The 9,697-nt window shown below is 39.5% G+C and overlaps 1 long non-coding RNA gene across 1 annotated transcript; it reads right to left on the minus strand.

Annotated features, from left to right (window-relative positions):
* Positions 1-2,572: 2,572 nt before the first annotated feature.
* On the minus strand, positions 2,573-9,490 carry LOC310874500. The gene is made up of 4 exons (XR_014570574.1): positions 9,233-9,490; positions 6,364-6,522; positions 4,888-4,953; positions 2,573-3,249 (listed from the first exon to the last, which is right to left on the minus strand). It is a non-coding gene; the product is annotated as an uncharacterized lncRNA (long non-coding RNA).
* Between the last annotated feature and the right edge of the window lie 207 nt (positions 9,491-9,697).

A 9,697-nucleotide genomic window follows, 5' to 3' on the forward strand; every position in this document is an offset into this window, starting at 1 on the left:
CTCACTGTGGAGTAGAAGTATTATATATAAATACTCTCAGAGATGTAGTGGAGTCAAAGTATTTACTCTGGAGATTTTACAACATGACAGTTAGAACAATGTTAACACGTTGAAAACTGCATTAACAACATTGAAAAAAATGGAATGAAAAACATCACTATATATATATATATATATATATATATATATATATATATATATATATATATATCTTTTTATATCTTCAATCACGTAAAACAAGGCAGATGAAACCAATCAACACAACAATCAATCAATACATATCAATAATATTCCATTCTTATCAGATTCAATACTGTTCAATTCTTATCAGATTCAATACTGTTCAATTCTTATCAGATTCAATACTGTTCAATTCTTATCAGATTCAATACTGTTCAATTCGTATCAAATAATATTCCATTCGTATCAAATAATATTCCATTCTTATCAGATTCAATACTGTTCAATTCGTATCAAATAATATTCCATTCATATCAAATATTCCATTCTTATCAAATAATATTCCATTCTTATCAGATTCAATACTGTTCAATTCGTATCAAAAAATATTCCATTCTTATCAGATTCAATAAAATGTTAATGTTGAATTCTTATCCCTTATTATTATTTATAGGGACGATAGAAGCGCTTTAATTGTATATTGAAAGAAAATAGTAATTATCAAATACTGACACGATGTCCCACATTCAGCACAAACAGTGTTTTATCAAAACGTTTTATTTTTCTTCATTTGATCGTAAAGGATTTAAATGCATCTAAAAATAGATCTTCATTATTTTTGTTTCTTTGCCAACCGGTAAAAAAAGAGAAAAGTAGTAGAAACATCTGTTCTTACAAAACGGTTGATATGGCTTCTTCATTTACTGGTGTGTGTGTGCGTGTGCGTGTGTGTGTGTGTGTGTGTGTGGTGCGTGCGTGCGTGCGTGCGTGCGTGCGTGCGTGCGTGCGTGCGTGCGTGCGTGCGTGCGTGCGTGCGTGCGTGTGTGTGTGTGTGTGTGTGTGTGTGTGTGTGTGTGTGCGTGCGTGTTATGCAGTGCTATAGAGCGTCGCAGTCCCTCCCCCTTTCAGAACGACGAGTGGCCCAGGAAATGAATCCCAATGCATTTCTCCCATAGGCTTTTCTTAAAGTATTTATTTAAAGACGGTTACGCCGCGGACAAAGACAACTCGGATCGTGACAAATCATGACAATGAACACAATATTTTGGGCCGATCAAATCATTAGAAAGAAGAAAATGAAGGCAGGAGACAACACTATTTGTTTTGTTTTTCTTCTTATAAATTATTTGATCGGCCCAAAACATTGTGTTCATTGTCATGATTTGTCATGATCCCAGTTTTTGTCCGCGGCGTAACCGTCTTTAACCCATTCTGACCGTGCACCCATTTTGGTGTTGGCATCATGTTATGCTTTAGCTATTGAAAAATAGCAGATCTACAAGCTCATATCGCGCCACCGAGTGGCGCGATACGAGCTTGTAGGTCTGCTATTTTTGAAAAATCGAAGAACGACTGACATTTTTAGAATCTGATCTCAGGTCAGAATGGGTTCATCAGACCAGTGTGTGTCCAGTGGAAACCTCGTATGAATCTGATCTCAGGTCAGAATGGGTCAAATAAATACTTTAAGAAATGCCTATGAGGAAAATGCATTGGGATTCATTTCCTGGGCCACTCGTCGTTCTGAAAGGGGGCGGGACTGCGACGCTCTATAGCAGTGCTAGCACAAAGGCAAAATGGGTGAAATGTTCCTTTAAGTAAAAAGTAGCAAATACCACTGAGTAGAAATACTCAAGTATTGGCATCCAAACACCCTTTAAGTACCACCGTAAAACTACACTTTCTGTGTGTGAGCTTGTAGATCTGATATTTGGGTTTTTTTAAGCCACAATTATGAAAAAAGGAAAATCACACCCGTGTGAAGTGAGGGGCGTTCTTCTCCTACTGGCCAATCAGAATGCCCTATAGTTGTTGTTTTAAGGTTGAAGTGGTTTACTGTAGGCTTGGAGATCTAAATCTAATTGAAATAAGGTTGAAGTGGTTTACTGTAGGCTTGGAGATCTAAATCTAATTGAAATAAGGTTGAAGTGGTTTACTGTAGGCTTGGAGATCTAAATCTAATTGAAATAAGGTTGAAGTGGTTTACTGTAGGCTTGGAGATCTAAATCTAATTGAAATAAGGTTGAAGTGGTTTACTGTAGGCTTGGAGATCTAAATCTAATTGAAATAAGGTTGAAGTGGTTTACTGTAGGCTTGGAGATCTAAATCTAATTGAAATAAGGTTGAAGTGGTTTACTGTAGACTTGGAGATCTAAATCTAATTGAAATAAGGTTGAAGTGGTTTACTGTAGGCTTGGAGATCTAAGTAAAAAGTAAAAAGTACAATGTTTACATCTTGAGATGTAGCACTTTGTACAACGAAAGTACAAAAAGAAAACTCAGAAGATTGTACTCAAGTACAGTAATTGAGTAAATGTAATTAGTTACTTTCCACATGTGGAATGAATGGCATTACGTGTGAGTACAGTACAGTACAGTAGGCTACAGTACAGTACAGTGCAGTGCAGTGCAGTGCAGTGCAGTGCAGTGCAGTGCAGCGCAGAGCAGTACAGTACAGTACAGTACAGTACAGTACAGTACAGTACAGTACAGTACAGTACAGTACAGTACAGTACAGTACAGTACAGTGCATGAAATACTCTGATTACTTCACTATTAATTACATTCATTACCGGTTCTACAGCCAGGCTGTAGGTGGACAAAGTACTCACGTTGGCTTACTGGAGTAAAAGTATCAAATACCAGAGAGCAGAGATACTACCTCGTTGTTGTACAAGTACAAGGTTCAGGGATACCTTGTTTTATAAAAGGACGGAATTCAAAACATTTACTTGAGTAAAAGTACAAAATAATTGGCTAGAAAAGAGCGATCTACAAGCATTGTGAGCTTGCAGATCGGCTGTTTTTAAGAGCACTGTGAGCTGCTTGTAGATCGGCTGTTTTTCAAATGGCTGTAATGTAGATACAGACCTGAAGGGGTTAATGTGTGTTATTTTGTCATAATAATCAGTGGATTTCAAAGCACTGCAGAATGTGGAGGTATTTAAGTACAAATACCTCCTTATTCTGCAGTACTTTAACTACATGGACTTTACACCACTGAGTGGGCGTGGCCTCTTCATCACCTCCTCGTCTTCATCACTGACCCTGGATGTGGTTGATGTGTCCCTGATATGCATGCACACACACACACACACACACACACACACACACACACACACACACACACACACACACACATTTTATTGAACGTATTTTTATTGCTTGCAAATTAGTTTCATAACGTTATCGTGGTTGTAATGCAGGGTGTGTGTGTGTGTGTGTGTGTGTGTGTGTGTGTGTGTGTGTGTGTGTGTGTGTGTGTGTGTGTGTGTGTGTGTGTGTGTGTGTGTGTGTGTGTGTGTGTGTGTGTGTGTGTGTGTGTGTGTGTGTGTGTGTGTGTGTGTGTGTGTGTGTGTGTGTGTGTGTGTGTGTGTGTGTGTCTTTATGAGGGGTGAAGGTCCAGTGCTGTTCGTGCAGCCTGGACTGAGACAAGCTGGAGTTGGAGATAATTTTTTTTCAACGAGGGCGGCGCAAATATCAGCAATTAGGCACGTGTGCAACATGACAACTGTTTTAAAGTATTGTACAGTAACAACTAAAGTCTCTGAAATGTTTATGTTGTTCTATTACTAAAGAATCTAAAATAAAGGGATTTAAGATCATTAAAGCTGGGCTGTTGCCTTTCATTCTCTGAAGCCACACAGAACCTTCGACAGGCAGCCTCTGTAGACATTTTTAATATAGCACAGCTTCCACACCCTTGCTTTTTATTGATTTGTTGTCCTCACTGTATTGCATTACTGCTTGTTTTTTTTTATGTCGTTGCCTTGCTTTTCTTTTTTCTCCATTGCTCTGTAAAGCACTTTGAGCTGCATTTCATGTCATGAAAGGTGCTATACAAATAAAGTTTTATTATTATTATTATTATTAGAACCTCCATTGGACTGAATAACACGTCCCTGTGGATCAGTACCCTGAGAGACACACAGAACCTCCATTGGACTGAAGTGTCTGTCATGAAGTGACTGTGAACTAACTGATGAAATAAATGAACTAGTCCCACCCAAGGTTATAATAGTTAACTAAAACTAACTCAAAAACGAAAACTAGAATTAAAAAAACATTTTAGTTAACTGAAACTAATAAAAACTAAAAATAAATTAAAAAACGATAACTAAACTGAAACTGTATTGTGTGTCCTCAAAACTAACTGAAATTATAGACAAAATACGCTTAGTTTTAGTTTTTATCAACATGTATATGCCTTTCGGATATTTATATTATAAACCTTTTAAATTCATTAGATTAATTTCCTCATTTCTCCAACAAGTTTTACAACAGTTTTCAGCACCGTACGGCAGCATGTAGCCACGCTAACTCTAAACCAAAGAACGAAAAAAACTAAAACTAAACTACAACTAAACTAAAACTAAGCATTTTCACCAAAATAAAAACTAAATAAAAACTAGCAAACCCGCTCTAAAAACGAACTAAAACTAACTGAATTAGAAAAAAATATGTCAAAACTAACTAAAACTAAACTATAATGAAAAAAACAAAACTATTATAACCTTGGTCCCACCGCTTACCCTAACCCTAAACACTGTGAACTAACTGATGAAATAAATGAACTAGTCCCACCACTTACCCTAACCCTAAACACTGTGAACTAACTGATGAAATAAATGAACTAGTCCCACCGCTTACCCTAACCCTAAACACTGAACTAACTGATGAAATAAATGAACTAGTCCCACCGCTTACCGGTTCTCCAGCCAGACATCTTGGACAGCAGAGCAGGGCCACGCCCCCTCTGTGGGCGGAGCTTACCTGGAACAAAATAAACGGTTTATAAATATTAGATCATACAATAGATTATATTTAATATGATATAATAATTATATCATATAGTAATCACACTATGGATATATTGACAGACAGACAGACAGACAGACTACTGCAATTCACTCTTCACCTGTTTAAACAAATCAACCACGGATCACCTCCACTCCAGTTCATTCAAAATGCTGCAGCCAGGGTAGGTACCCTCACAAAAAACATGCAGTAATCCTGGTCTCTAAACTGCCTCCCCCTGGCCAGCCGGGGCGCCTGATGGAGGGGAAAGGAACTGGTTGGAATAACGTGTTCCTTCCACGCGCTACGTCCAACCAGGGAAACTCCCCCCTGTCAGGTGTAAAGGAGCAACTTGGACACTCAGGCATGAAGGAAGCATGAGTTCAAGTCCGTTGCTCTCCCCAGGTTGGCGGAGGGTGTGTAGAGCCCAGGATCACATTAGATAATTGACACAGGGGTAAAGAATGGGTTACAAAATCGTGGGATAAAAAATATATTAAAAAAATATATGCTGCAGCCAGACTGCTAACCAGGACCAGCAGAAGGTGCCACATCGCCCCAGTCTTAGCCTCTTTACATCGGCTTCCGGTTAAATTCAGAGTAAACTTCAAGGTCCTGGTGCTCACTTATAGAGCTCTAAATGGTCAGGCTCCATTATATCTTACTGACCTAGTCCAACGCTAGGTGCCTGAGAGGGCCCTAAGGTCAGCGGATCAGGGTCTTTTAATAGTTCTTAGCACCAAACGTAAAACAAAAGGTGGCAAAGCCTTTCAGGTTGAATGCCCTCCCACGGGTGTTGAGATCTGCAGCCTCGCTGGACATTTAAAAAAAATCAACTAAAAACTTTGCTATTTGCACAAGCTTTTCCTAATGTAACATAACGGTTGTGTTGTTTATTTTACTGTGTTGTTATTTTTCTTAGATCAATTGTATGTTCCTGTTTTTTGTTTGACTACTATTCTGTTGTATTTTGCCGGTCTTTGTTTTTAATTTCTGCATGTAAAGCACTTTTCTCTGTGAGAAGTGCTATATAAATAACATGATACTGATCACTGACACTAAAACCAAGCGTTTAGGTTATAAACTGTTTTAAACACATAATTGTAACACTTTTTAAACGTGTGACAGTGTTTAGATTATAAACAGAAGAACATGTTTAATCGCCTGTAACACTTTTTAAACACATAAACGTGTTTAGTTTTTACAATCAAAGTCAGTCATATAGGTGAATTTGAACACTAGGTGTTCTTGTGAGGTGTTTGAGTGAACTCGTGTTCTACTGTATTTTATTACCATTAATAAACATTAGGCATATTATTATTACACACATGGTGTTTAGGTTTAAAAGCGTCACATGTTCCAGGGATTTACAGTGTACTTACTTACTATATAATTGTTGTTTGTTTGCTGCTGCTGTTGTTGTGATGATGTCACAGGGCAAGACGTTTCCATTGGCCACTGATGTTGTGATGTCACAGAGCAGGGCGTTTCCATTGGCCAGTCTGCTTTCTGACGACACACCCCCCCGTTGACGCACAGACGCTTCTGTAAACAAATCAATCAATCAATCAATCAATCAATCAATCAGCCCAGAGGTCCAGGCAGTGCGTCGGGCAGTGGTAGAAAAAGTACTCACAATTATTCGATTTTTTTAAGTGTGGGGACAAAGGGCTGGCGGCCCTTAAAAATCACACTTGTGTGGAGGAGTGCTCTTATCATTATCATCATCATTATTGTGGCATAGGAGCGATATTAATGTTGGAGTACAGAACAAAGAATGTTTGCTTTCGCCATCTTTCTGTACTTTCTTTTAAATCACACAGGTGTTTGTGAACATACCCTAAAAGCTGGATATAGGAGGGGCTAGCACGCCTCACACATTCAATCAATCAATCAATCAATCACGTATTCAAAGCCCCACCCTGGCACTAGCCCCTCCTATATACAGGTTTAATGTTTGTTTTTCCTAAGACAAACATTATAAACCCCATTCTGATAGACTGTCTGTTTCATTATTATAACATAATAATGAGTAGAGGGCTGCGTGCTCCACTCACTGTACACACACGACTGTACAGCCACGCACAGCTCCAACGTCGTGATCAAATATGCGGACGACACAACAGTGACGGGCCTGATCGACGACGACGACGAGACGGCCTACAGAGCAGAGGTTGGAACGCTGACACAGTACAGTACAGTACAGTACAGTACAGTACAGTACAGTACAGTACAGTACAGTACAGTACAGTACAGTACAGTACAGTACAGTACAGTACAGTGGTGCCACAAGAACAGCCTGGCTCTAAACGTCAGCAAAACCAAGGAACTGATGGTGGACTTCAGGAGACCAGAGAGAGAGAGCACGCGCCCACTGTCATCAATGATGCTGCAGTGGAGCAGGTCAGCGACTTCAAGTTCCTCGGGATAAACATCTGGAGGGACCTGAAGTGGGCCACGCCACACACTACACAACCACAGTGGTGAAAAAAGCCCAACAACGGCTCCACTGCCTGAGGCGCCTGAATAAATTCAGAGTGAGCCCCGCATCCTCAGAGAGTTCTACAAGAGCACCATCAAGAGTGTTCTGACGAGCGGCACCACTGCGCATCGTGGGAGGGGAGCTTTCCCCACTACAGGAAATACACGAGAGACGTTGTGTGGCTATAAGGCTGAGAGCATTATCAGGGACATCCAGCACCGCCTCCATCCATAAACTTGTCAACAATTAGACTGCTGAACAAGAGCTAGGACTGGTGACGCCGCACAGACTGAACTGAACTGGTCTCCTTTTAGTAGAGACTACTCTATATACACACATAGGCTACATCACTTTATTTATTATTTTATATGCATACACATAAAACAAGGCTCCAGACCTCCCAAAACAAACTGGTCAGGCTCCTACTTGGCCTCACCCCCCGAACCCACCTCACCCCTGCCCACTTTGACAGGCTGGGATGGCTTAGGGTCGACGACAGAGTACAGCATCTTGCAATGGGTCTGGTCCACAAGATTCGATACACCACCAAGATACCCATGTACCTGTCTAAATACTTCCTTAATGTAAACGAAGTCCACACCCACAACACCAGAGGGAGTGCAACAAACCATGTACAACCCAGATTCGGCACAAACAAGGGACTAAATTATTTTCGCTCCTATGCCACCAAAATGTGGAACGCCCTACCAACAGTCATTAAGACATGTGAATCCCTTGACTCCTTCAAAACCGCTCTCAAAGGGCACCTACGGATGGCTGCAATTCGAAACTGGCCTCTGTAAAATCTGAATCCCCCCCACCCCCCCCCCCATTTTCCCTCACTGTATATTGTATCTTTTCCCTTTTTTGCTTCCCATATGATGAATTCCTGTTCTGTACTTTAGCTACATAGAAATGTCTATTTGTATGTCTCTAAATGTCTGTATGTCTTTAAATGTTTTGATGAATTGAACAAGGTGGACCCTGTTGTAAACAAGTGTCATGCTTAATTGGGTCGTCCACTCACAGTTGACAGTCTTTGTATTGAGTTTGTGCTTAAAAAGGACTGTAAATTCTACAAACTGTTAATAAATATTTCAATCAATCAATCAAAACACATTGTACCATGTAGATTAGTCATGTACTAATATGCACTTTCTTTCTGTTTAACTGCAATGATGAGCTGCTGCACAAACAAGAATTTCACCCATGTTACTGTAATGTGATGTGACAATAAAGTTTGATTCCGATTCTGTTATATTATAATAATATTAGTAATAATAATAATAATATCTCAAACTTATATAGCGCTTTTCTGAGTACCCAAAGACGCTTTACATGGGGGGTTTACAGAGATAACAACACAAATAAAAACTACTTTATTGGAAAAAATAAATAATCACTAGAAGCTATAAAACATTCAAAGACAGTGAAAAGGTTTGCTATGTTGAAGAGGTGGGTCTTAGACTACTGTCTACCTGTTCCATTATTGTATAATAATAGCATGTTATATTATTACTGTAGATAGTTATATAGTTATTGTTACTTAAAGTTATAGTTATAGTTAAAACATGTTATTATTGATAGACTATACTGTTAACCTGCTTCATGGAAAGCTACTGTTGTTTTTAAATATTCCATATAAATAAAATAAACTTGACAATCAATAAAAAGTTAATAATGTTATGCAGAATGTTTTCAAATGTGTGGAAATGTTTTGAAAATAGCAGACCTACAACCTTATTATTATTATTATTATTCTTTGATCTTTACCGTCTCCTCGTGGCCCCGCCCCTCCGTCTCGAGACGCCGTTTGCTGTTCTTGTGCACGAGCTGCTGCATCAATGTCTCCATAGCAACCACGCGCGCATATAAACACACACACACACGCACACAAGCGCGCACCCCCTCCACACACACACGCACACACACACACACACACACCCACACGCACACGCACGCACGGTGTAAACAGAACAGACAGGAGGTGAACCGCTCGAGACTCCAGTCAGGATGAGCGAGCTGCTGTTAGCCTGTTAGCATGCTAACAGAGGACACACTGTCCCTACGTCACTTCCGTAGGAGGGAACGCTGTTCTGACGTCACTTGCGCCAAACGGACTTCACAATAAAAGTTATTTTGGAAAAAATACTTTTTTTCTCCTTCACTTAATTAAAAGTATCAAGATTCATAATTATGATTTCCTGTTTTTTGTTTTTTTTAACAATATATTTATTG

This window comes from Protomyctophum parallelum (genome assembly GCF_964188405.1).
Source record: "Protomyctophum parallelum genome assembly, chromosome: 17".
Taxonomy (NCBI): Eukaryota; Metazoa; Chordata; class Actinopteri; order Myctophiformes; family Myctophidae; genus Protomyctophum; species Protomyctophum parallelum.